General features: G+C 41.9%; 1 pseudogene; it reads right to left on the bottom strand.

Annotated features, from left to right (window-relative positions):
* Positions 1-228: 228 nt before the first annotated feature.
* Positions 229-19,286, bottom strand: LOC134760533 (putative uncharacterized protein LINC02693; annotated as a pseudogene).
* Between the last annotated feature and the right edge of the window lie 5,147 nt (positions 19,287-24,433).

Below are 24,433 nucleotides of genomic sequence, written 5' to 3'. Positions count from 1 at the left end.
GGACACGGAGGCAAGTTTGCAGAACATCACCACAGCAAATCACCAGATAGGCCGCACTCCTCACTCTCCTGCCGCGACGGCTGCAGCTCACTGAACCACAATTGCCTGAAGATGCTTTTCCTAGGGGCCCTCTCCCATCCGTCTCATCACCGACGCTCATCCCTTAAACCTCAGCCCCAGTCATCCACAGGATATGTCTCTGGACCCTGCCTCCAGGGCACTGACAGGTTTCTTATATAGCACTTTTATTTTATTTTTAAATTTGACATACAGTACCCACACCATATTTGATTGACACTATGTTTCTATGTTATGGTATCTAGCACAGTGCCTGATTCATAGAGAGGAGCAGAAAATATTTGTTGAAAGAAGCATAAAGTTTAACAGTATTCATTCAATTTATTCAATCTTCCTAAATGAAGTTTCTTGGGCCTTACATTTTTAATTGATAAAATAGTCTTAAATTAACATTCAAATAATAGCTGTTCCCTGAAATAATCTAGAAAAGCCCTGTTCCCTTTCTTTTTGAGCTACCTATAATAACATTCTGCTGAGCCAACATGGAGCAGTTCTCCCGGCACATTCTGCTTGGGGAAACCATGGCAGTGACCGTCATTAATGGGAGTCACAGAGCCCCTCCAGCCTCTAGACTATGCTGCCAAGTCTGTATGGTGAAGGCCCTGAGTCACCACAACACTGAAATTGTTTGAGGTGCTCTGGACGCAGGAAACACTGCCTGGCCATGGAGCACTCTAGCGGAGGAGAGGTGAGGATTACCCCTGGCCATGGAGCACTCTAGCGGAGGAGAGGTGAGGATTACCCCTGGCCATGGAGCACTCTAGCAGAGGAGAGATGAGGATTACTCCTGGCCATGGAGCACTCTAGCAGAGGAGAAGTGAGGATTACCCCTGGCCGTGGAGCTCTCTAGTGGAGGGGAGGTGACGGATTACCTCCTGGATCATGGTCATATGAAACAGAAAGGTGTGGGGCTCTAGTAAACCACTAAGTTAACTGAAACTGGGAAAGAGCCAGGTTGGCGGAACATGGACCTAACCCAGTCTGCAACCCTTTTGTGTGAAAAACCACAGCCGTTATCTTGCAACTTCAGAAATGAAAAGGCGTGTGGGTTACAAGACAGCTAAAAGCAGCAGGGCGTTTCCCTCAGGCACCAGAAGAGGAAAGCCCTGGCAGTTAAAATTATTCCAACATATTCTTAGCATATAGCACAAGCTCACCGGCACATAGCCCTGTCCAGCACAACCTTAGAAAACTTCCCTCCAGCCCTTTATCTTTGCAGACAGCCCCTTCTCTGCTGTGCTGCATGTTGCATTCTTGCAATGTATTTTCATAGTTTCTGTAATAAATTTGCCTTTCTTTACTCACAGTTGTCTTGGTAAATACCTTTACTACCCACGACAACCCTGGCCCCAGCAGTCGCACCCACGACAAAAGGGGCCCATGAGGAATTCTGCCGGGTGATGTCTGCAATACAGAGCCCAGGCTCTAACCGGAGGCAGCCAAGCTCCAGCCATTCCATCTTGAGCTTCTACCATAAGAGGAGCAACCCAGGACATCAGTAGCCTGGGAAGGAGAGAACGGCATTGTCCACAGGGACCTAAAGCCAGAACACCTGTTTCTGGCTGCTTGACCTGAACATCAAGGTTGCAGACTCTGGCTTCAGTAACTGTTGGCAACAAGCTGAACACCCTCTGGGGCAGCCCCCTTGTGCTATCTGGGAATTCTCCTAAGGCCATAGGCACACTGGTCCACAGTGGTGCTGTGGAACTTGAAGTCACCCTCTGTAGCCTGGACACTGGGTCCCTGCCTTTTAACGGACACAACTTCAGGAAGCTGCAGCAATGGATACTGACAGGAATGAAACACAACACCTCTTACATATGTGTGGAGGGTGAAAACCCACTGAAAACATTTCTCATCCTCGACTCCAGCAAGAGGGGCACCTCAGAAAAACCCACAAGGGCCCCATGGAGGAACACCAGCAGAATTTCAGCATGAGAAGGAACCAGAGCCACCCGGACGCTGAGCTCTCCCTAACCCCAAGAGTCCTGGCAAATTGAGCTCATGTTGTCCATGGCTTGCGAGTGAGACTGAATCCAGGATTCGCTGATGGGCCACCGAATTGAACCTGGGCTGTATGCAAACATCCCAGCGTGGACGGCTCCAGCATCACAGTGAATCCCCTGCCTTCAGCTGATGCCACCACCATCTGCAATCCTTTCCCTTTCTGCATGACACAGCTTAGGGTCTCTGCAAATCCAAAGCTGAGGTTTCAGCCATTCCCACCTTCAATTCCTCCTGGAAGAGCAGCAGCCCGGAAAATCGGTAGCCTGGGGAGGACCAGGGTCAGGGCAGAAGCCACAAGGACAGCCAAGGTGCCTGCCAGTCCCTACCTAACCTGGAAATGAAAACCACCACTTCCAGAACAGCCCCCAGTGTGGCTCTGTGGCGCCCCCATGGCAGCAGCAGCAGTGCAAGCACCAAAAGAAGCCAGTGGCTGCCAGGGCGCGTCCTCCAAGGAAACATCCTCCCCAGGCAGCTCCATCTGGTGCCACACTAGCAGAATTTGCCTGCAGGCATGACCTCAGCCACTCCCTCCTACCAACACCCATGCTTCAGGCAAGTCCAAAAGACCCGGCATGAGCTCAAAGGAGAGTGGGGGTGAAGAAGCCTCACAGGGTGGACAGATGAAGGCCAGGAATAAAATGAAGGATGTGTGTGTGGGTGTGGGGGGTCAAGTGCATCCTGGTGCTTTCCACGGAGCATGCAGACCCGAGTTCCACAGAGCACGCAGGCCCTGAGTACCACAGAGCACAAGGACTCTGAGTTCCATGAATCACACACACCCCAAGTTCGATGGAGCACAAAGGCCCTGAGTTCCATGGAGCCAGGAGACTCCAAGTTCCACAGAGCAAGAAGACTTTGAGTTCCATGGAAAATGAAGACCCTGAGTTCCATGCAAAATGAAGACCCTGAGTTCCACAGAGCATGCAGACTGCGGAGTTCAATGAAGCTCAATGAGATGATGCAGGAGATAGGCAAGGAGTGGGACACAAAGAGCTGCTCTGTGTGCACAGCATGTTTGGTCTTGGGGGACTTTGGCTGAAGTCCCCCAAGGTTGAAGGTGCATAAAATGCAGAGGCATTTGCTCAACAGGTTTTCAAAGAAGAGGGCATGCAGCACTTCTGCACACTCAAAAGCATGCTGGGCGGAAGGTTAAATGACAGCCTGTAGCTGGCTGGGCAACCAGAGGAGAGGCTGGTTGGCCTGTGCCCACCTGGGCAAACTTCAGAGACGATGATTTTTTCTGGGGCACTTCTCCCCTTCTCTTCTGGGGTGCTTCTCTTGTCTTTTCTTTCATGTTTATGGGGCAGGGGTGATGATTCTGTAGAAATAAAGATAAGAAAACTTAATGGCCAGGCATTTAACATCTTATTTTCTGAGCTTCTGCTAATGATGGGTTGTGATTACTGACTTGAGTGGTTCTCATTAGGTTCATCTTAGAGAACACAGGATCCTCATTTCCTAGAGCAGGTTGCATAACAATGATATTAACACCAACAGGCACCACCACACGTGGTTCACTTTTAAATTTATTTTGTAGAGATGAGGTCTCATTATATTGCCCAGGCTGGTCATGAACTCCTGGGCTCAAGCAATCCTTTCACCTCAACCTCCCAAAGTGCTGGGATTACAGGCATGAGTCACTGTGCCTGGCCTGGCAGTTCCTTATAAAGTGAAGTATACACTTATCATATGTAAGCTGACAACTTATATCCACACAAAAACTTCCATGTAAATGTTTATGATAGCTTTATTCATAACTGCTAAAACTTGGAGGCAATCAAGATGCCTTTCAATAGGTGAATGGATAAACTGTTGTGGATTCAAACAATGAACTATTATTCCTTGATTTAAAACTGAGCTAACAAGCCATGAAAAGACACACAGGAAACTTAGATGCATATTGGTAAGTAAAAGGAGCCCACTTGAATGCTATGTACCATAGAATTCCAACCACATGATATTCTGTAAAAGGCAAAACTATGGAAACAGTAAAGAGAGCAGTAGTTGCCAGGGTTGTGGGAGGGGGAGGGTGAGAAAAAGGAACAACTAGCTGAGGCACAAGGGATATTTTAAGACAGTGAAACTATTCTGCATGCTGCATTAATGATGGATACATGTCATGTCATTACACATTTCTCAAAATTATAGAAGGTAAAACACAAAGAGTGACTTCTAGTGAATTTTAGTTAATAATAATGTTTCTACATTGTTCATCATCTGTAACAAATGTACCACAAGGCAAGACTGTAAGGGTAACAACAGGGCATGTGGGCAGGAAACTGGATATATGAGAACTCCCTGTACTTTCCATTCATTTTTCATGTAAATCTAAAACAGCTCTAAAAAAAAAGTCCAATAATTAAAAAAAATCCAAAGGACCATCAAGGGCAGAATGGATAAATAAATTACAGTATGTTTATAGAATTGAATAAAATGAATAAACTTGCAAGTTAAATGTAATCTCATGGTGGTACACAAACACACACACACACACACACACACACACACCATAGAACATATACAAAAGGAAATGAGGAAATTAAAACATTTCATTACCAAAAATCAATTAAATACAAAAGAATACAGTATGCAGGAAATGAAGAACAAAAAAGCTATAAGGCATATAAACAACCAACAGTATATGACAGAAATAAATCCCTCCTTATCAGTAAATAAACAAAACCAAAAGTTGGTTTTTGAAAAGGTGAACAAAACTGACAAAACTTTAGCTAGATTGCCTAAGAAAAAGAGACTCAAAGCCAAAAATAACTGTGGGGCATTATTACAAATTCTACGGAAATAAAGAATTATAAGAGGTGTATTATAAACAACTGTTTGCCAAGAAATAGGACAGTCTAGATAAAATAGACAAGTTCTTAGGTATACAAAACCTACTAGGACTGAATCATGAGAAAACAGAAAATTAGAATAGACCCCATAACTACTAAGAAGACTGAATCAGTCATCAAAAACTTTCTGACAAAGAAAGGCCCTGAATCAGATGGCTTCACTGGTGAATCTTATCAAACATTTAAATAACACTAATCCATCTCTTCTAAAAAACTGGAAATCAGAGAACATTTCTAAACTCATTCTATGAGGTCAGCATTACCCTGATACCAAAGTCAGAAAAAAAGTAGACAAGAAAACTAGAGACACGTATCACTTCCCTGATGCATATCAATGCAGAAATCCTCAACAAAATACCAACAAACTAAATTCAGCAGCATATTAAAATAATTATACACTATGACCAAGTATAATTTATTCCTGGAATGCAAGGATGGTTGAACATTCAAACATCACTGCATTAGGAGAATGGAGTGGTAAATCACGTGATTATCTCAACAGATGTAGAAAAAGCATCTGACAAAATTTAAATACCCTTCCATGAAAAAACACTCAGCAAATGCAGAGGAGATGGAAGCTACCTCAAAATAATAAAGACCATATATGAAAAACACACACTAACATCATACTTAATGGTGAAAGACTGACAGGTTTTCTACTAAGATAGGAACAGAGCAAGGAGACCTGCTTTCACCACTTCTATTCAAAATGGCTTGGAAGTACTAGCCAGAACAATTAGGCAAGAAGAAGAAACAAATGGCATCCAAACTGAAAAGAAAGAGGTAAAATTATATTTGTTTGCAGATGCTATGATCTTAGATGTAGAAAACCCTAAAGATTACACACACACACACACACACACACACACACACACACTCCTGTTAGAATAAACAAATTCAGTTGAATGGTAGGATACAAAATCGGTGCACAAAAATCAGCTGTGTTTCTAAATACTAATAATGAATAATCTGAAAAGGAAATTAAGAAAATTCGATTTACAATAGCATCAAAAAGAATAAAATACTTAGGAATTAACTAAACCAAGAATGTAAAAATCCCAATGATGTCCTGTGCAAAACAGAAAAATTCATCCTAAAATTCATATAAAATTTCAGGATCCAGAATAGTCCAAACAATCCTGAAAAAGAACAATGTTGGAGGACTCATACTTCCTGATTTCAAAACTTAGTACAAAGCTACAGAAATCAAAACAATGTGGTGCTGGCATAAAGACAGACATATAGACCAACAGAACAGACTAGAGAGCCCCAAAATAAACTCTCACATATATCGCCAAGCGATTCTTGACAACTCAACAACAACAAACAACCCAATTGATTCATCTGTGTTGTATATGTTCTATAATTCTGTTTATATGATATTTTAGAAAAGGTAGTATTATAGGGATAGAAAATGACTAGTGGTTGCCAAATAATGCGGTTGGGGAAGGGGTTAACTACAAAGAGGTGTCAAGAATAGAGAATCTTAGAGGTGATGAGACAGTTCTGTTACTGTGAACGTGAATGTATAACTCTATATAGTTGTCAAAACTCATGAAACTGTATGTTACAAAGAATGAGTTTTATTCTATATAAATTTAAAAATCAACAAAGATGGTGGGTGGGTCAGATGGAATGCAGTTGGTGACAAATGAATTTTACTGAATTAAAAGTATTGACTAACCCATATTGAAGAATGTGGGGGAAAAAAGTCTTCACCTAAGTAACCTTGGAAAATACTGTTTTGACTGCGTACTGTAAGACTCAAGAACTGCACACAAACATACTGTATTCTGGTTGGCAAATTTGTTTCAGGATATGGGTCAGCAATTCTGAAATGATTTTCCATGTTAGCAAATATATTTTAGAAAATTAGAGCCCAGTTTCTCTCTGTAGGTGAAAGAGTTATAAATAAACAAAGGGAGAATGCTAGCATAAACCCTAAGGTGCTGGACTGGACTTAGGAATGTCAGTATGAACCCATGTCTATTTTAATGTATCTGTTTAGATGGACAGATGTAGATAGGTAGATGCTGAGTTTGTATTCATGCATACATGTTTAGAAACATTCACGTGTTTCCAAACTATGCTGAGAGGGCCTCGAAGCAGTGATATCCCAGTATTAATGAGCACACCCAGTACCCAGATCCTGGTTTCTAAATGCCATTCTCCTATAAAAGAAACCAAGGCTTCTTGGAGAAATGACTAATTCTAGCCCTGCCATGAAAAACACGAGATGAGACTAGAGCAACTTGCAGTGCCAGAAAATAAGAAAGTGCTTTTAAAAAACATAAAACGGTGGGGACATGTCAAAAGAAGCCAACCTGGAAGAGCTATGACTCAAGGTGGAACAATGTGAGTGGCAAACAACTATGACAGCACTAAACTGTAACCAAGAACATAAAATAATATCCACAAGTCCATACTGATATAGAAAAGATTAAATAAATCAGGAAGGAAAGACAAATCTTCCTTGCAGAAGAATTCCAAGTAATAAATGTTGAAGGAGCACAAATAGAAAACTACCACTAGAACACCACAGTAATTATTACTGCAGGAAAGAGTCATCAACGAATGCAAAAATTTTGGATGAAGAAACAGTATGTTTCTGTGGCCTCAAAACATCTCCCTCCAAATATTTATTATATATTTTTCTTGTTTTTCCTCTTAATTTCATCTAAAGATCTATGACTAAAGCAAATATAACACTGTGTAGTGGGGTTTATGCCATGCAGATGTAAAATTTATGGCAACAACAGCACAAAGGATAGGAGATAAATGGCACTATTCTGTAGCAAGTTTTTCTATTTTACATTCACTGTAATAGCACAATATTAATTCTAGACTGTGAGAATGTTAATGATGCACATTGTAATCCTTGGAGCAACTGCCAAAAAATGAAAAAATGTGTCACTTCAATGCTAATAAAGGAATAAAACAATACAAAAAAGTACTTGTATAAGAATGTTCATAGATCTTTACTATTATGATAGCCCAAAACAGGAAATAACCCAATATTCATCAACAGAGAAATGTATGAACAAACCATGGTGCATTCATACAACAGAATACTATTCAGCAATACAAAGGAACAAACTACTAAAACACACACTATGGAGGTGTTTCACAAATATTATGCTGAGACTGCTGGACATAAAAATGTATATTGTATGATTTCAAGTAAAACGAACTTACGGTTAAAAAAACCCCACAACAGTACTTTCCTCTGGGGAAGTTAAAAATTGCCTAGGAATGAGCATGAGGGTGTTTTCTGGGGATGATTGAAATATTCCATTCTGAAAAGAGGTGAAGGTTATATGGGTGTATTTATTTTTCAAAGCTGTACAATTAAGATGTGTGCCTTTCAATGCATGTGTATCTTACCTCACCAAAAAAGAACTAAAAAAATAAAAATAAAATGAAGGGTGGTAGGGAAAGGGCTGTGGTACAGAAGAAACAAAAATGGCACATGATTATTAGCTGTTGAAGCTGGATCACGGCTCTATTGTACAATTTTGTTCAATTTTTATATATTTAAATTTTTCTGTAACGAAAAGACTTGCACAGAAAGACAAAACTGATCTGTAACGTCAGCTGTTAAGACACTGGTACATTTGAAGAGGAGGGAGGGAGAAAGCGCTTGTGGGCCACATGAGTGAGGCTGCTTCTATTTCTTGGTTACCCACGTGTATTAATTTTGTCATAATATACATTGAGCTTAAGGGAATGCTTTATGCACGTATTTCTACATGCATGTTATATATCAACAAAATATTTAAATACCACATATTTGCACACATAACTTAGTATCTCAGAGTAACAGCAGCGTTTTTTTTTTCAAAGTGGGACACTTCCACTCACAGCATCATCAGATGAACTGTAATATTCTGATGTATCTATTAGTGTCCTAATCCTTGGGTGAGACCCCCTAGGTCTTCCCATTTTTGCCTCAATTTGGTAAGTAGTAAGACTCTTATTTCTGATGATGTGATTTTATTTCCCAGCAAAGTCCTCCCCAAATCAAGGCCACAATAACTAGCACGGTGTTCTGCACATCGTATGCACTCAGTACTTGTGAAATTGAGCTGAATCAGAAACAAAATGAGGAGCAGAGGTCAAGTCCTGCAAAAGATAGCATGTAAATAATGCAAGTAAGACTGAAAGGCTACAGCTCGGCAGCAAAGACTTCACATTCGTTTGAGAAACCATTTGCTACTAGTTCATCAAAAGACGTTGGTTTCACGCTGTGATTCTCTATTCTGGCCACACATTGTAACCAGTTGGAGAGCTTTAAACAGCAAGGATGTCTGGATCCTACCCCAGGGATTCTGATTTCACTGGTCTGTTGCAATTTGGGTTTTGGGAATTTTAAAAGCCCCCTGCCACCCAGGTGATTATAAGGTGCATCAGGGGTGAGAACCTTAGCTGTGCCTGATTTCCTTGTGTGCTGCTGGGATTTGCCTCATTGCAGCATCTCAGCTTTGTGGGGAGGGGTGGTGGGCAGTCTTAGAAAACAGCTCTGCCCTGTTGAAATCAAAGGATGGCTTCAAGACGTGCTCAGCTGCTTGACTAAATTGCAGCAGGAGGAAATGTCTTTTCAGCAGATCTATCTTTACATCACTTGCTTTCAGAGTAAGAGGTTGTTTTGGGCACAGCATTTTGATTTAGTCTGTGTTGAAGACCAGTAATAGCCTACAAATACCAAAATGGGATGAAAAGAATTTCCAAACATGTGGAGTGCTTTATACGTGTTTCTTCATCCTTCCCTGTGTCTATGCCCTTTGCAATGCGCTTTTACAGCTGCTCCCATCCAGAGTTAGAATCTGTTTCCCAAGACTTGGATCCAGCTGGCAGTTTTGGGCCCAGTCTCAAAAGGTCTTGAATGCTTCTTCCTTTTCTTTCAGAACCCTGCCATCTCCATGACAACAAGCCCAGGTTAGCCTGCTAGAGGATGAAACACTATGGGGAAGAGAACCAAAGTTGCCCAGTCCACAGTCAACTCACTCTCAACAGCAGAGCTGCCTGGTCACCAGCAGCTGACCCCCTTCTCCCATACACACACATGAAGATTGCTATACCTTATAAAGGTACGGCAGGTTTTATAGGTATAGCAATTAATTTATGGCAGGAGCCTGCCATAAATTGCTGACTTGCTCAATCATGAGCTAAATAAGTTTTGGGATGGCTCATTACACAGTAACAGCTAACTAACACACCCAGAGCTGACAGGATGCCAGGATTAACAACATGCTGACTACAAGTTAGCTGGCACACTATAGGGACTGTCTAGGTACTGAATTCCTTTTCCCCTTATTAGAAGTTGGGTCCCTTGAATTATAAAGAAATGCATGTAGATGTGTATGTGCTTAAAAGTCACACAGTATCGCACAACACAGGAGGAAATAGATGACAGCCTGACCACTAGGGCAAAGGCCAAATAGCAAGGTAAGGCATTTGTCTGGAATCTATTCCCTCCAAATCTAAATTCTGGAGGTCAAGGCTGTGGACAGGTCCCACCTCCTGGGACCCCACTGTCCTCTGATCTCTGGAGGGGAGAATGGTCCCATCAAGCAGCAGATGGGCAGCAGTGGCCTACCTGTGGCCACCTCCTGCTGGCAGCCCCTGCTGTCTCAGGGCACTCTCTCTTCCTTTGGGACTGAGAAGAGATGTGGGTAGGGAGGGGGAGCTCCCTCGCTCCTGGCAGAGAAGTGCGGTTCGGGCCCTTCACCTTCCTGAGTTCAGGGAGTCAGAGCCTTCAGAACATCTGGAATCTGGCTGCTTTGAACTGAGATATGCTAGAAGTGTAAAATATGGAGTGAGTTTTAAAGATTTAGGACAAAGAAATGTAAAATGTTTCATTAATAATTTTATACTCATCACACATTAAAATGATATTTTGGATACATTGGGTCAAATAAATTATATTATTACAAATCAATTCTACTTGTTTCTCTTTAGTTTCCTTAACCTGGCTAGAAGAAAATTTAAAACTACAGGCAGGCATAGCTCATATTCTGTTTATATTGGACACGGCTGTCTTAAAGGACTGCCTCCCTTCCGAAGCTCAGGCTGCCTCCAGTCATGGTGGAAGGGGAAGTGGAGCAAGGAAGAAAGGAGATGGGGTGCCATGCACTTTCACAACAACCAGCTCTCATGTTCCATAGAGCAAGAACTCACTCACTACCACCGGGACAGCACCAAGCCATTCCTGAAGGATCTGTCTCCAGGACCCAAACACCTCTCACTAGGCCCCACTTTCAACTTTGGGAATCAAATTTCTTTCTTTCTTTTTTTTTTTTTTTTTTGCTAGAGGACAGGAAGGTTATACAATCTGAAAATTTTAAATAATTTGTCATTTTGTTGTTTCCATTTGTGAACAAAGGACTTAATAAAAAATTTAAGATTTAACATTACAATAAAATACATTCATTTCAATATCACGCTGGAATTCAACATTGTTTTGCACGGGGGCTGCAGAAACAATGCAGAGCTTCTTCCTCCTCCAGACCCTCACAGCTCAGCAAGCCTGTCAAGGGCTGGTTGCTGGCCACTGCGTTTCCAGTTTTTGTAGGTTCTCTTCCTCCCAGGTGATTAAGGAACAAGGCCAAAGGTGTTTGAAGCTTTCAGAAAACACAGGATTTTTCTTTCTGTGGCTCACCAGCATTTTCATTTCTGTTTCAGCAACACCATATGCAGGCCACAGCTGAGCCAAAACACATGATGAATTGAGTCTGAAATCAAATTGTACCTAATATTTACAGCCATGTGCATTACTAAAAAGGGACATATCTTCCAACAATTCCAGTAAGTTCCCAAGACTTAGTTCACACTAGGTACTACCCTGTGATGGTGTCCCGTGCTTGTTACTGGGGGCAAAATGGGACAGTGTTTGCTGAGTTCATGGCTGAGGGGCTGCGGTGCCATGCAGGGAGCAAAACTTCCCACTGAATAACACTCCTCTGTGAGAGCGGCATGGCGGCCAAGGTCAGCTGGCTCAAGGCAACTGCCTCCTTTTTTCCTAACAAGCAACATTTTCAGGGAAAAACCCCAGCTTCAATGTAGGAAGGTTTTGATGGTGGCTCAGGCCTGGGACTGAATTAAAAAGGAATAAGGAGATAAAATCCACATTTTAATTATAAACAAATGTCTCACTGAAAAAATTCCAGACCCATAAATCCATCTATGTATTAGTTATTGGAGTAATTTAAAATGTGAGGAAATTATAAAGTGTGTGTCCCTTATTATATATTTCTTCCCCCCCACCACTTTTTAAACATCTAAAGTTCCTAACACATAGATACTCTTTATGAGGAAAAAAAAACCTGTTGACATTGATACAGTTTGAATATTTGTCCCCTCCAAATCTCATGTTGAAATTTGACATCCTAGTGAGACCCTGTCTCTACAAAAAATTAAAAACTTAGTTGGGCATGGTGGATTGAGCCTGTTATCCCAGCTACTCAGGAGGCTGAGGTGGGAGGACCTCTGGAGCTCCAGGAGTTGGATGCCACAGTAAGCTACGGCTCAGCTCAGCCATGGCTTCTATAGTGAGCTATAACTGCGCTACTTCACTCCACCCTGGGTGACAGAGTGAGATTATCTCTTTAACAAAACAAAACAAAACAGAAGAAAGAAATTTGATTCCCAATGTTGAAAGTGGGGCCTAGGATGGGTGGAGTGGTGCAAGCCTGTAATCCCAGCACTTTGGGAGGCCAGGGCAGTCGGATCACAAGGTCAGGAGATCGAGACCATCCTGGTTAACATGGTGAAACCCCGTCTCTACTAAAAACACAAAAAAATTAGCCGGGCATGGTGGTGAGCACCTGTAGTTCCAGCTACCCGGGAGGCTGAGGCAGAAGAATGGCATGAACCCGGGAGGCAGAGCTTGCAGTGAGCTGAGATCATGCCACTGCACTCCAGCCTGGGAGACAGAGCGAAACACCATCTCAAAAAAAAAAAAAAAAAAAAAAAAAAGAAAGAAAGAAGAAAGAAATTTGATTCCCAATGTTGAAAGTGGGGCCTAGTGAGAGGTGTTTGGTCTTTGAGGGCAGATCCTTCAGGAATGGCTTGGTGTTGTCCCAGTGGTAGTGAGTTCTTGCTCTATGAAACATGAGAGCTGGTTGTTGGAAAGCATGTGGCACCCCACCTCCTTTCTTCCTTGCTCCACTTCCCTTTCCATCATGATTGGCGGCTTCCTAGGGTCCTCACCAGAAACAGATGGTGGTGCCAGGCTGGTACAGCCTGCAGAATCATAAGCCAAATAAATCTCTTTTCTTCATAAATTACCCAGCCTCAGGTGTTCTTTTATAGCAACACAAAATAGACTAATACAGACATCAATGTGAATATTTAATATTGGAAGGTTTTTTTCATTTTCTATTTTGTCTGTATAGCTAACATTAAAGAAGCCAAAGATATAGAATGCTACATCTCAGATATTGCATTTTGTAAAAAACATGAAGGTGAAATCTTTGTTTCTTCAATTACTAATCAATGATAGTTGCACTTTGCCCATTCTATGCAGAATACAGTTCCATGAACCATGGGGAGATGGAAAATAACCATGTCCCAGCCTTCCAGGCAAGTCCCTGGAAGGAATGGCTTGGTGCTGTCCCAGTGGTAGTGAGTGAGTTCTTGCTCTATGAAACATGAGAGCTGGTTGTTTGAAAGCGCGTGGCACCCCTGGTGCCTGGAAGGCTGGGACAGGTAAGATTGCATCTCTGTGCTCTGCAGTGTCTGTCACACAGCAGGCACTTAATGAGAAGGCTGCTGAATGAAAGAATACTTCCAACCAGCCTGGAGCCCAAATGCAGGTTCTCACTGAAGTTCTGACCTCACGTTGTGGGCATTGTGGGCTTCCATGCACATGTCCACACCACCAGTGCATCCACTTCCTTCCTGGACCTGAGCAGAGCCCCACTTTCCAGCTCCTGCCTGTGAGGGGATAACCAGGCCCCTGGGACCCACAGCTCCAGCAGCTGGAATTCAGAGTTTATGACCTGCTGTTTTCCACATTCCCCCTCTCACCGCCTCAGGACCTGCACCCCGCTGCACTGCACCTTCTATTCTGCTGTCACGGCCCAGAGCTCTGTTCATCTGCTTCAAGCAGCTCTCCACCCCGCTTCCTCCCTCCCCTCCTGCTGGATCTCTTTCTTTCATTGGTTCTTGTCCCGTTCCCTCAGTCAAAGAACTCTCCTTCCACTCTGCCTCATTCACATTCACTTGGGAACCAAAAATTCACCCCACAGCTTAGTGTTCCCAGTTGTGGAAAAATTCAGACACCTTCTGGAATGAGACAAATGTGAAGAAGCCAGACATGAAAAAACACTTATATGGATCGATTTATATGAAATGCCCAGAGAAGACAAATCTATTGAGACAGAAACTGGATTTGTGGTTGCTTACAGCTGGGGTAGGTGGTGGGGGGAACAGAGTGATAGCTAAAAGGTACAGGACTAACAAAAATGTTGTAAACTTAACCATGGTTTTGGTTGCACATATCTGTGATTATATTAAACCCTAGCAGATCATAAGGTATGTGAATTTTTCCTCAATAAAGCTGTTTAAAAATAAAAAAAAATTAGGCTGGGCACAGCAACTTACCCTGTAATACCAGCACTTGGGGAGGCTGAGGCAAGAGGATTGTTTGAAGCCAGGAGTTCAAGACCAGCCTGGACAATAGAGTGAGACCCGATCTCTACAAGAGATTTAAAAAATTTAGCCAAGCATGGTGGTGCACACTTGTAGTCCTAGGTACTCAGGAGGCTGACGTGGGAGGATCACTTGAGCCTGAGAGGTGAAGGCTGCAGTGAGCCGTGATCATGCTACTGCAATCCAGCCTGGGAGACAGAGAAACATCCCAACTCAAAAAAAATTATTACGAACTATTTTATACATACAAAATTACACACACACACACACATACACAGACTCACATAAAAGTAAAATAAATAATTGTACCCATCACCTACACCACTACATTTGAAGCCGTCTGCATGGTTGGCCCTTCTGAAATGTAACCCCATCTGGGACAATCATTCATCTGAAGCTTTACAAAAAGTATTATTTCCCTGACTTTCATTATACTTTTATTACATAATAACATCTCTAAATAATATATTGTTTCCCTAAATAATATACTGCTTAACTTTGTAAGTTTTTACACTTTCTATAAATGTGCTGTGTATCTCTGTAACTTGCATTACTCATTCCACATTGTATTTTCGAGAGCCTTCTATGTTTTAAGTAGTTTCTCATTCAATTCTATACATTGCTTACTAATTAGCCTTTAAATTGAATATACTAAGACCTGCTGGAGAGAGAATTCTTGTGGGATAATGAGTATAAAGTGCTTAAAGCAGTGCCCCATTCATTATAGGTATTCAATACATGTAATACTATACACAATATTTTAATACTGAGTAATTATATACATATTATGATTGCCCCTTTCTTTGTGGATGTAAATTATTTCATCAGCTGCACTATGAACTAATAGTTTTCTTTCTTTTAGGGGAGGGGGTGGGGTCTGGCAGTATTGCCCAGTCTGAAGTACACTGGTGCAATCACAGCTCACTGCAGCCTAGACCTCCCGGGCTCAAGGATCCTTCCACCTCAGCCTCCTGAGTAGCTGTGTCTATCGGCAGGGCCACCACTCCCAGCTAATTTTTAAATTTTTTGTAGAGATGGGGTTTCACCATGTTGCCCAGGCTGGTCTCTAACTCCTAGCTCAAGTGATCTGCCCACCTTAACCTCCCAAAGTGCTGTGATTACAGGTGTTAGCCATTATGCTGGGCAAGAATTTTCAAACTACGGTAAAATTCAAGTTACAGAGACCTTTGGGAAATGCCTCATTCTAGGTATTTGAAGCTTCCAGATAGCTAAGATTAAAAATTTTTACATACTAACTTGTTTCTAAGTGTATGCTTTTACATTTAAACAAACTAAAAACATGAGCTTTATAAAAAAATTTCAGCCATTTCCAAATTCTCTTCCAAACTTGTTTAGAAACATACATGACAGAGCTTTGGTCGGATTGTGCAACTTTTGTGTGTTCTGTTTTTAAAATATTACTTAACTTGTACACTTCCACACATTGGCATGGCACATCATTGCCATTTCCAATATGTTCCTGTGCTTCACCAATTTCCATAGCTGTCAGAGGGAGAGCAGCCCAGGTGACAGGAAATGAAGTTGTCTGGCTCTGAGACCTTACCAGGAGGACTTCTGGGATCCAGAGTCTTTGCATGGGGCAGATGACATATTCTTAGAGGCCATTCATTTTTTCCACTGTAGCTGCTAGTGCCAGTTTCCACTCCACTGCCTGAGGGTAGGTTGATCTTGAAAGCCCTCACCGATGGATTTGTGGTCACGCCTGGAACCCTGTGCCAAAGAGGACTGGGAGGTCCCATTCAGGAGGGAATCCTCTGACTTATTACTGGCATCTGAGCATCTCCCAGCATGGCTGTTCCTACTTGTAATAAGGTGATGTCAAATGACTCCAGGGCAGTGCTCCAGTTCCCATGAACACATCTGGTCACTCTGGGAGCTTCTGAGTCAGTGAGCTCTCTCCTTACATCCCGATACACTGTTGTTTGCAAAAATATATTTTTATAGGCAAGGTATTTGTGTTTTGGATTTGCACCCTGATGTAGGCATTAATTTGTTTAAAAGGATAATTTAACATTTTCAGGAAGCTGAACATCTTTAAATTGTCTTTCAATTATTTCTAGTTTTATTGCATTATGACCCAGAAATGTGTACAATTTTTGTTCTTGTATACTCACTAAGGATTCTTTTTGTTTTCAGAGTAGGACCAAAGGTATTTCTATTTGTTTGCAAGTCTGTTGGCTCAGTTTCTAAAGAGTTCATTTTGTTACCATGTTCTTTTAAGTATATACATACAGGTTAGTTATGTTTCCAGTTTCCTGTGCTTTTTATTTTTTTTTTAAACAAACTTTTCTGGCCCTTCATTCTCTCAGACTTTTCCTTCCATGCCTTATGCTGTAGATAGAGTCTATGATCTAGCATTTGTCAGTTAAAATTGTATTCACCTCTGGAGACCAGAAAATCTGACCCACAAAGCAAGAACAAGCAAGGGTAGGAGATGAGGCTGAAGAGGCAGGCACCAGGTTCTCTGAGCTTTTATTCACTGCAATGAGTAGACAGTGGCAGGGTTTACACAGGGTTGGGGGTATGCCTATATCATGTTTTAACATTTTCAAGAGATCACTCTGGATGCTTGAGAGGAGGCTGGACTGTAGCAGGGCAAGACAGGAGGCAGGGAGGTTGGAGGATCTTTGGCAGTAGGAGGATTTTTGGCAGTAGATCAGTAGGAGAGGAAGGTGACTGAAACTGGCTGTGGAAATGGAGATGGTGAATCAAGATGCTGGTTGCACTCAAGAGCCACAGGACTTGCTGTGTGGTTGCATGGGGGTTGGGGGAGAAGGGAAAGGAGTCAGGGATGACTCTTGGTGCTCCCCTCAGGGAAGAGGCCCCAAGCCCAGTGGTTATCAACAGATGGATGGTATTTAAAGCTATGAGACTGTGTGGGATCATTCTGAGAGGATCACTAGAGATCTGGTGGAGGAGGAGCAGGAGGATGAAGATAAAGGTGAGAGGGAATCCAGGAGGGAAGGTCCCTAAAATCCAGAAGAAATGGTGGAAGTCCTCAATTGTATCGTCTGTGTCAAATGCAGCTAAATGACTGAGATAAAAGTCGTTTCAGCAAAGTACCCTGGAGGAAAGCTAGAGAGGAGTGGGTGCAAGAGAGGACATGAGGTGAGGCAGTTGCATGGAGCAGAGAAACAGATGGTAAATGGAGAGAAATCTGGGGTTAAAGAAGGTCTATTTGTTTAACGCACAGCATTAAGGAATGCTTGTGTGTGGACACTAGCAAAAAATCGGTACAGAGAACCCCAGAATTCTGGGGTCATAGCCCGAAAGGACTCCTCAGCTCCAAATTTACTTGAAGTTACAGCTTCCATCTTTAAATTAAATGGGATTTTTTTTGCCATCTATTTCATCATACAGGATGTGACACAGAATATATCCGAAATTATTACTTTCCTGGAAGAATACATCTTAGTTTTTAATATCTAAACTGTATAGCAGCTATTTATCTCACAAATCATTTTTCAGGCTGGGTGCGGTTGGTGACTCATGCCTGTAATTCCAGCACTTTGGGAGGCCAAGGCAGGAAAACTGCTTGAGTCTAGAAGTTCGAGACCAGCCTGGGCAAAGTGGGGAGATGTAGTTTCTACAAAAAATTTAGAAATTAACAGGCATGGTGGCACACACCTGTGGTCTCAGCTACTGGGGAGGCTGAAGCAGGTGGATCGCTGGAGCCCCTTTCGTGGTGCAGTTTGGGCAAAAGAGCAAGAACCTGTCTCAAATTTTTTGGCTGATGGTTGTAGACATAATGTTTGAGCTTTCAAAAATTACAGCATTTTAAACTAAATAGTTTGCTGGAAAAAGCCACATGTTGCTTCCAGCAACAACTGGTAGACCATCAGGATCATGACAGTCACTTCAAAAAGCTTTGGTGTGTTGACAAAGGGGAGGTTCAGGTGACAAAGGGAGGTTCAGCAAAAGGATGTTGCTGGTCTCAAGCCATAGCTACTGCATCCAAGGCAACTGCATGTTAACAACCATATCAAATGTGGGTGACCAAGTGGCAACATTTAAGCATTTTACATCCTAACTTATGTGCAACTTAAACCTACTGCCTCATTGTGAGTTAGGAAATTGGTAGGTTTTTTTTCTATTGACTTGCCGTGCCCTATAATTTTTCCTATTTAAAATAATGGGAAACAAGTTTTCAGTTTTTTTCTCAGAAAAAGTCTGACATTTCAGGCAGATATGTCTGACAGTTATTACCAGCAGAAGAGTTTCTAGCCTTTTCATCGTAAAATTTTAATTACTTACCTTGAAAATTACTTAACTTCGTTCCTTCCAAATCTGGTAGTAAAATGGGTGTTCCAGAAAGCTGTGGCACGGATCTGCTGCTTTGCTCTTCTCTGCACAGACCTGGGGCTTGAGGAGCCTGCAGCCACGAAGTACAGGACGTCATCAGAATGGAAAAGTGATCCAGATGGTCCCGCAGGCGCAGTGCTGGGGCGCAGAAGTGCAGCCTGTGCACGGCGGGTGGGAGGCCTGCGGGCTCGCGGGGGCTCGGGACTGTGTTCTTGCGGCCCAGAGGCACACACAGGACAAGGAGGCCCCGACCCAGGCTGTTGGAGCCCGCGAAGAGGGGGTGAAACTCCAAGGGGCGTAAGGGTGATCACACGTGCGGCCAAGCTTCCCGTCTGCATGGCGAGGGGCTGGGCCTTTCCATCGCGATTTTTCTCCCATTATGCCGGGCGCGGAGCGGGCCCTGGGGCGGCGGGACCGGTGCGGGCGTTCTGTCAGCACGGAGTCCTGGAGGCCGGCGGGGGGATTCGCAGCAGCCCGAGGGACGGAGGGACGGCAGAAAGGAGTCTCTACTTCCAGGTTCCCAGTGATCGCTACCTTCGTTACAAGCAGTAAACTGACGACTTCAGACACCGGCTATGGAGCTCCACACGCAATCCTCAAACAGCCAGCCCCGCCGGCCAGGCGCGCAGCGCAGGTCTCGGGGGCGGGGCGGGGCGGAGAGGACGAGGCGGAGCTGGGCGGGGTTGAGGAGAGGGGGCGGGGCGGGGAGGAGGGAGCGGGGCGGGGAGGAGGGGGCGGGGAGGAGGGGGCGGGGCGGGGGGGGCGGAGAGGCAGGGGGCAGGGGGCGGGGGGCGGAGGGGGCGGGATGAGGCGAGGCGGGGGGAGGGGATGGGGCGGGGCTTGGCGGGGGCGGACCCGCCCGGCGCTGAATCCAAATCGTATCTAAGCTATTTTCTAGCTCTGACATCGTATACATCACTGCATATGTCAATAGCACGCCAAATACTGTATAAACCAATATTGATTTTTTTTTCTTCTCGGGAGGTACTATATAAATAAAGTACGTACATCGTATCTAATATCAGAACATTCAAATCCCATATGGAAAAGATTATAAATTGACCATGATCCTGTAATTCTGTTTAGCAACAGTGCGTTCCTTCTCAGTCTTCACATTTAAAATATCTAACAGGCTCGATGTCTTGAGGCTTTTTCTTTTTAAACCCAACATCCTTTTTCACATTTATAAGTTTAGTACTTTGGTTTTGCTCAATAAAAAGGTGGGGTTAAAAAAATCTGAATTATTCTGCAATGTTTCAGGCAACAGAGGCTGAAAACAACACTGTAAAGGCGGGGGGACAATTCTCATACTCTGTGAGTCTTCTTGTTTAATTTTCATTAAATTTCCAGAATAATAAGCGTAGGATAGCTAACATCTGTCTTTGCGTCGTAGCTTAGTCAACTTTTACTGAATTCACAATATGGCATCAGAGATTTAATCTGCATTTCCTAATTCTTATAAATTAAAGCTGAAGTTTAAGCTTCATTCGCACGTCAGAAATACCACTTGCCCTGAATAAATAATGTTTTTAGAAGTGAGCATTCCTGATCTCCCTGTTTGTTAAGAATTGTCTTCTTTTTTCAGCTGCTACTCTGCTAAGACAGAGTTAGCCCCGAGCTATGTTATCAGTTCAAGGCTTTGCAGATAGCGCTGTGTTGTGGGGGGAAAATAAACATGGTTTTCAAAAAGGAGGAGAACATTTCTATAACGTTGAGACTTTTAGTAATCAGGGCTATTGATGTCAGATGGCTGTTGGGACAAATGACATCATAAAAAATACAAAATTTAAAATTATGTTTGTTTATGTTCGTTTATTTTCAGATTTCTTAGTAGTAAAGGGGCTGTGTTTTCACTCAGGCTTATGTGATGATGACATTCCTCAGACCAGCAGCTATCTGCTAACATTCTGTCCTGGACTTGGGGCGCATCTGTGACAGTAGCTGGGCCTGTCATCCAGTGAATAGCTCATAGTTGACTCCCCTCCATCAGTATAAGCATGGGTGTGGGTGACTGCATGGTAGAGGGGGCCGGGGTAGCCAGGGACCAGAGGTTAGTCAACCATTGGGTAAGATGTATAACTGTTACTCAGGCTCATAATTTTTCAACTTTTTCAGATAGTAATAACAAGAAAGTCCATCCTTACCAGTGTCAGTCTCTGTTTTAAGTGTTATTCATATATTACCTCATTTAATTATCACACCAACCCTATGAGAAGCTGAGGCTCAGAATGTAAATAGGCTACTGAGGTCACATTGCTGGTGGATCTTAATCTCAGGCCAGCTTGGCTCCTAAGTGTGTGTTCTCACTCTATTGCCTCTGGAACAGGAAGGAATATATGGATACTGTAAATTGTTAAAGAACAAGTTGAAAGAATTTTATTTCCGGCAACATGGGCTGACAAGAACCAGAAAACAACAAAAACTTCTGGAATACATATAAAGAACCATTTTAAAAAATGTATCAATGAGCTGCAAAATAATTAAGAGTTCGCAAAGGCAAAAAAATTAAAATTAAAAAGTGAAAGTAGAAACCCAAAGAAGTAATTAGATGCCATTTTTCACCCTTAAGTTAGTTGCCAAGTGTCATACTGAAACTCTCTTTTCATAGTCTGGGAAGAGGATGGGGCAGCAGAATAGCAGACAAAGTTTAGATCCTGTCCAAGGTAGGAGGGTTAGGAGAAGACATCAAAAGTAAGACACGGCTGGGCGCGGTGGCTCAAACCTGTAATCGCAGCACTTTGGGAGGCCGAGGCGGGCAGATCACGAGTTCAGGAGATCGAGACCATTCTGGCTAACACAGTGAAACCCCATCTCTACTAAAAATACAAAAATTAGCCGGGCGTAGTGGCGGGCGCCTATAGTCCCAGCTACTCGGGAGGCTGAGGCAGGAGAATGGCGTGAACCCGGGAGGCGGAGCTTGCAGTGAGCCGAGATTGCGCCACCGCACTCCAGCCTGGGCGACAGAGCAAGACTCCGTCTCAAAAAAAAAAAAAAAAGTAGGACACCAAAAAGATAGGTTTAGTGTAGGAGGGAACTATGAATCAACCTGTCTGCCTCCCCTGTCTCCTGCCCACTCAATCCCTGCAGCCCCTGGAGCAGCAGACAAGATTGTCCATCCTGAGGGAAATCATCTCTCCTGAGAGTGAGGATACATTAATATATAACCATGGGCAGCCCTTCCACTGGTGGCTTCACACATAAGCTGTATAATCTAAAAAGTCTCAAGCTGCAAATTTAAAGTGATATCAGGTTTTTAATGCCTTCCAGGTGCCTGGCAAAAGCAAAATGGAAGACAGCTTCAAGGAATGTAAGTTTTTAATGAAAAATCACAAACATGTATAATGGGCAAGAGCCAGCAGAAACAACGTACAAAGGAAACAACCTACAGAGACTGAAGATATTAGAGTCACCAAACATCACATGAAGTGTGTCTTACACGTAAAGAAACCAGGGGATTAAAGAGCATGAGTATGAAAATAATCAAGTAGATTGGGAAAAATTACCAAATAGAAATCTAGATTTGAAAAATACCATAATTGAAATGGAAAGTTTAATGGATTAGTGTCACAGCCAACTAGATACTACCAAAAAGAGAATAATGGCTATGATGAAATAAATACATTTTTAGACTTGTAAAGACTTAAGACTTTCTTACCTGGAGACCTGCACTGCAAGAAAAATTAAAGGATGTCTTTTAGGCAGTAAGAAGGATACCATATTGAAATCTAGATCTGCACAAAGGAATGAAGAGCACTGGAAATAGTTACAACATGGACAAATATATGATTTGTTATTATTACTTAAGCCTCTTTTAAATATAATTGTTTAAACAAAAATAATAAAGTACTATGGAATTTACAACATGTAAAATAAAATGGATGACAGTCATAGCTTAAAGACTAGGAGGGAAGAAGTATACTGATGTAAGTTTCTTATACTAAAATGATATATTATCACTTGAAGGTAGACTGTGATCTGTTGAAGACATGCACTATAAACACTAAAGCAACCACTAAAATAACAAGCCAAAGAATTGTAGCTGTTCAGGAAAAAACAATCGCATCAAAAAGCGGGCTAAGGACATGAATAGACAATTCACAAAAGAAGATATACTAATGGCCAACAAATATATGAAAAAATACTCAACCTCACTAATTATCAGGGAAATGCAAATCAAAACCACAACACGATACCACCATAATCTTACAAGAATGACCATAATTAAAAAATCAAAAAATTAAAATAGGTGTTGGTGTGGATGTGGTGAAAAGGGAACACTTTTACACTGTTAGATGGGAATGTAAATTAATACAACCACTATGGAAAACAGTATGGAGATTCCTTAAAGAACTAAAAGTAGATCTACCATTTGATCCAGCAATCCCACTTCTGGTTATCTACCCAGAGGAAAAGAAATCATTACATGAAAAAGATACTTGCACATGCATGTTTATAGCAGCACCATTCACAATTGCAAAAATAAGGAACCAGCTCAAATGCTCATCGATCAACGAGTGAATAAAGAAAATGTGGTATATATGTGTATATGTATATATGTGTATATATATGTGTGAGTATATATGTGTGTGTGTGTATATATATATATATATACACACACACACATATAATTCAGGTTTTTCCACTTAGCATTTTATCAATAAACGTATGTGGTTGAGTGCATATGCATGAGAGATTTGGTTCTGCATTTATTTCAGATGGTCTTATGTCCTATGTGCTTATCACTAAATATTATTCTATTGTAGACCATGTGCATTTATTTTTACATATGTCCTTAAAGGAGCAAAAACATTTACCTTTGATGTTAAAGCAAGTAAACAACAACAATCTGTTCTAATGCCAGAGGAACAGCAAACCGAGGGTGATTGTAAAAGTATATATATGAATACATCACTTTAGAGGCCACTTAATTTTTTTCCAAGGGGATCTTTGACTATATGTCATTTGTATTTTATTTAATGATTTTATAATTTAACCCCTAAATTATAAATCTAGAATTTAGAAAGTATATTTCCTTACTGGATTACATTTTTGGAAATATTATTTTATATGTGTACAAATATTACAAGTCATTGTAGACACTGGAAAAGTATATTACTATTTAAAGGCAATAAAGATTCTACAATAAACTGTTATACAAAATAAAATTGTTGGTGCATTTTTTCCAGTAGATTTTGTACGTATTACATATTTAACCTTTTTTATTCAGCACATAATTTTTGAGTATTTGCTAAGTGTCTGCATTATGAACTGAGTTTAAAGACTGAAATAATAGACATGGCCTCGGACATTTAAAATTAAAGTTAGGTCCCCTATTTATATATCTAAAAATGGTAATTATGAAAACTTGTTGAGATTTTTACCTAGATAACATCACGATAATACACTTGATGTTGTTAATATTTGCAAGTGAGCAAAAAAGAAAATAAAAAGATGGTTTAATTCATTCAATGTACACTTTAAAATTGCAGAAAATAGTCAAGTTTCTTTGCTTTGCAATTGAAAGT

This window comes from Pongo abelii, chromosome 19 (genome assembly GCF_028885655.2).
Source record: "Pongo abelii isolate AG06213 chromosome 19, NHGRI_mPonAbe1-v2.0_pri, whole genome shotgun sequence".
Lineage (NCBI taxonomy): Eukaryota > Metazoa > Chordata > Mammalia > Primates > Hominidae > Pongo > Pongo abelii.
This window is presented reverse-complemented; position numbering and strand designations above follow the sequence as displayed.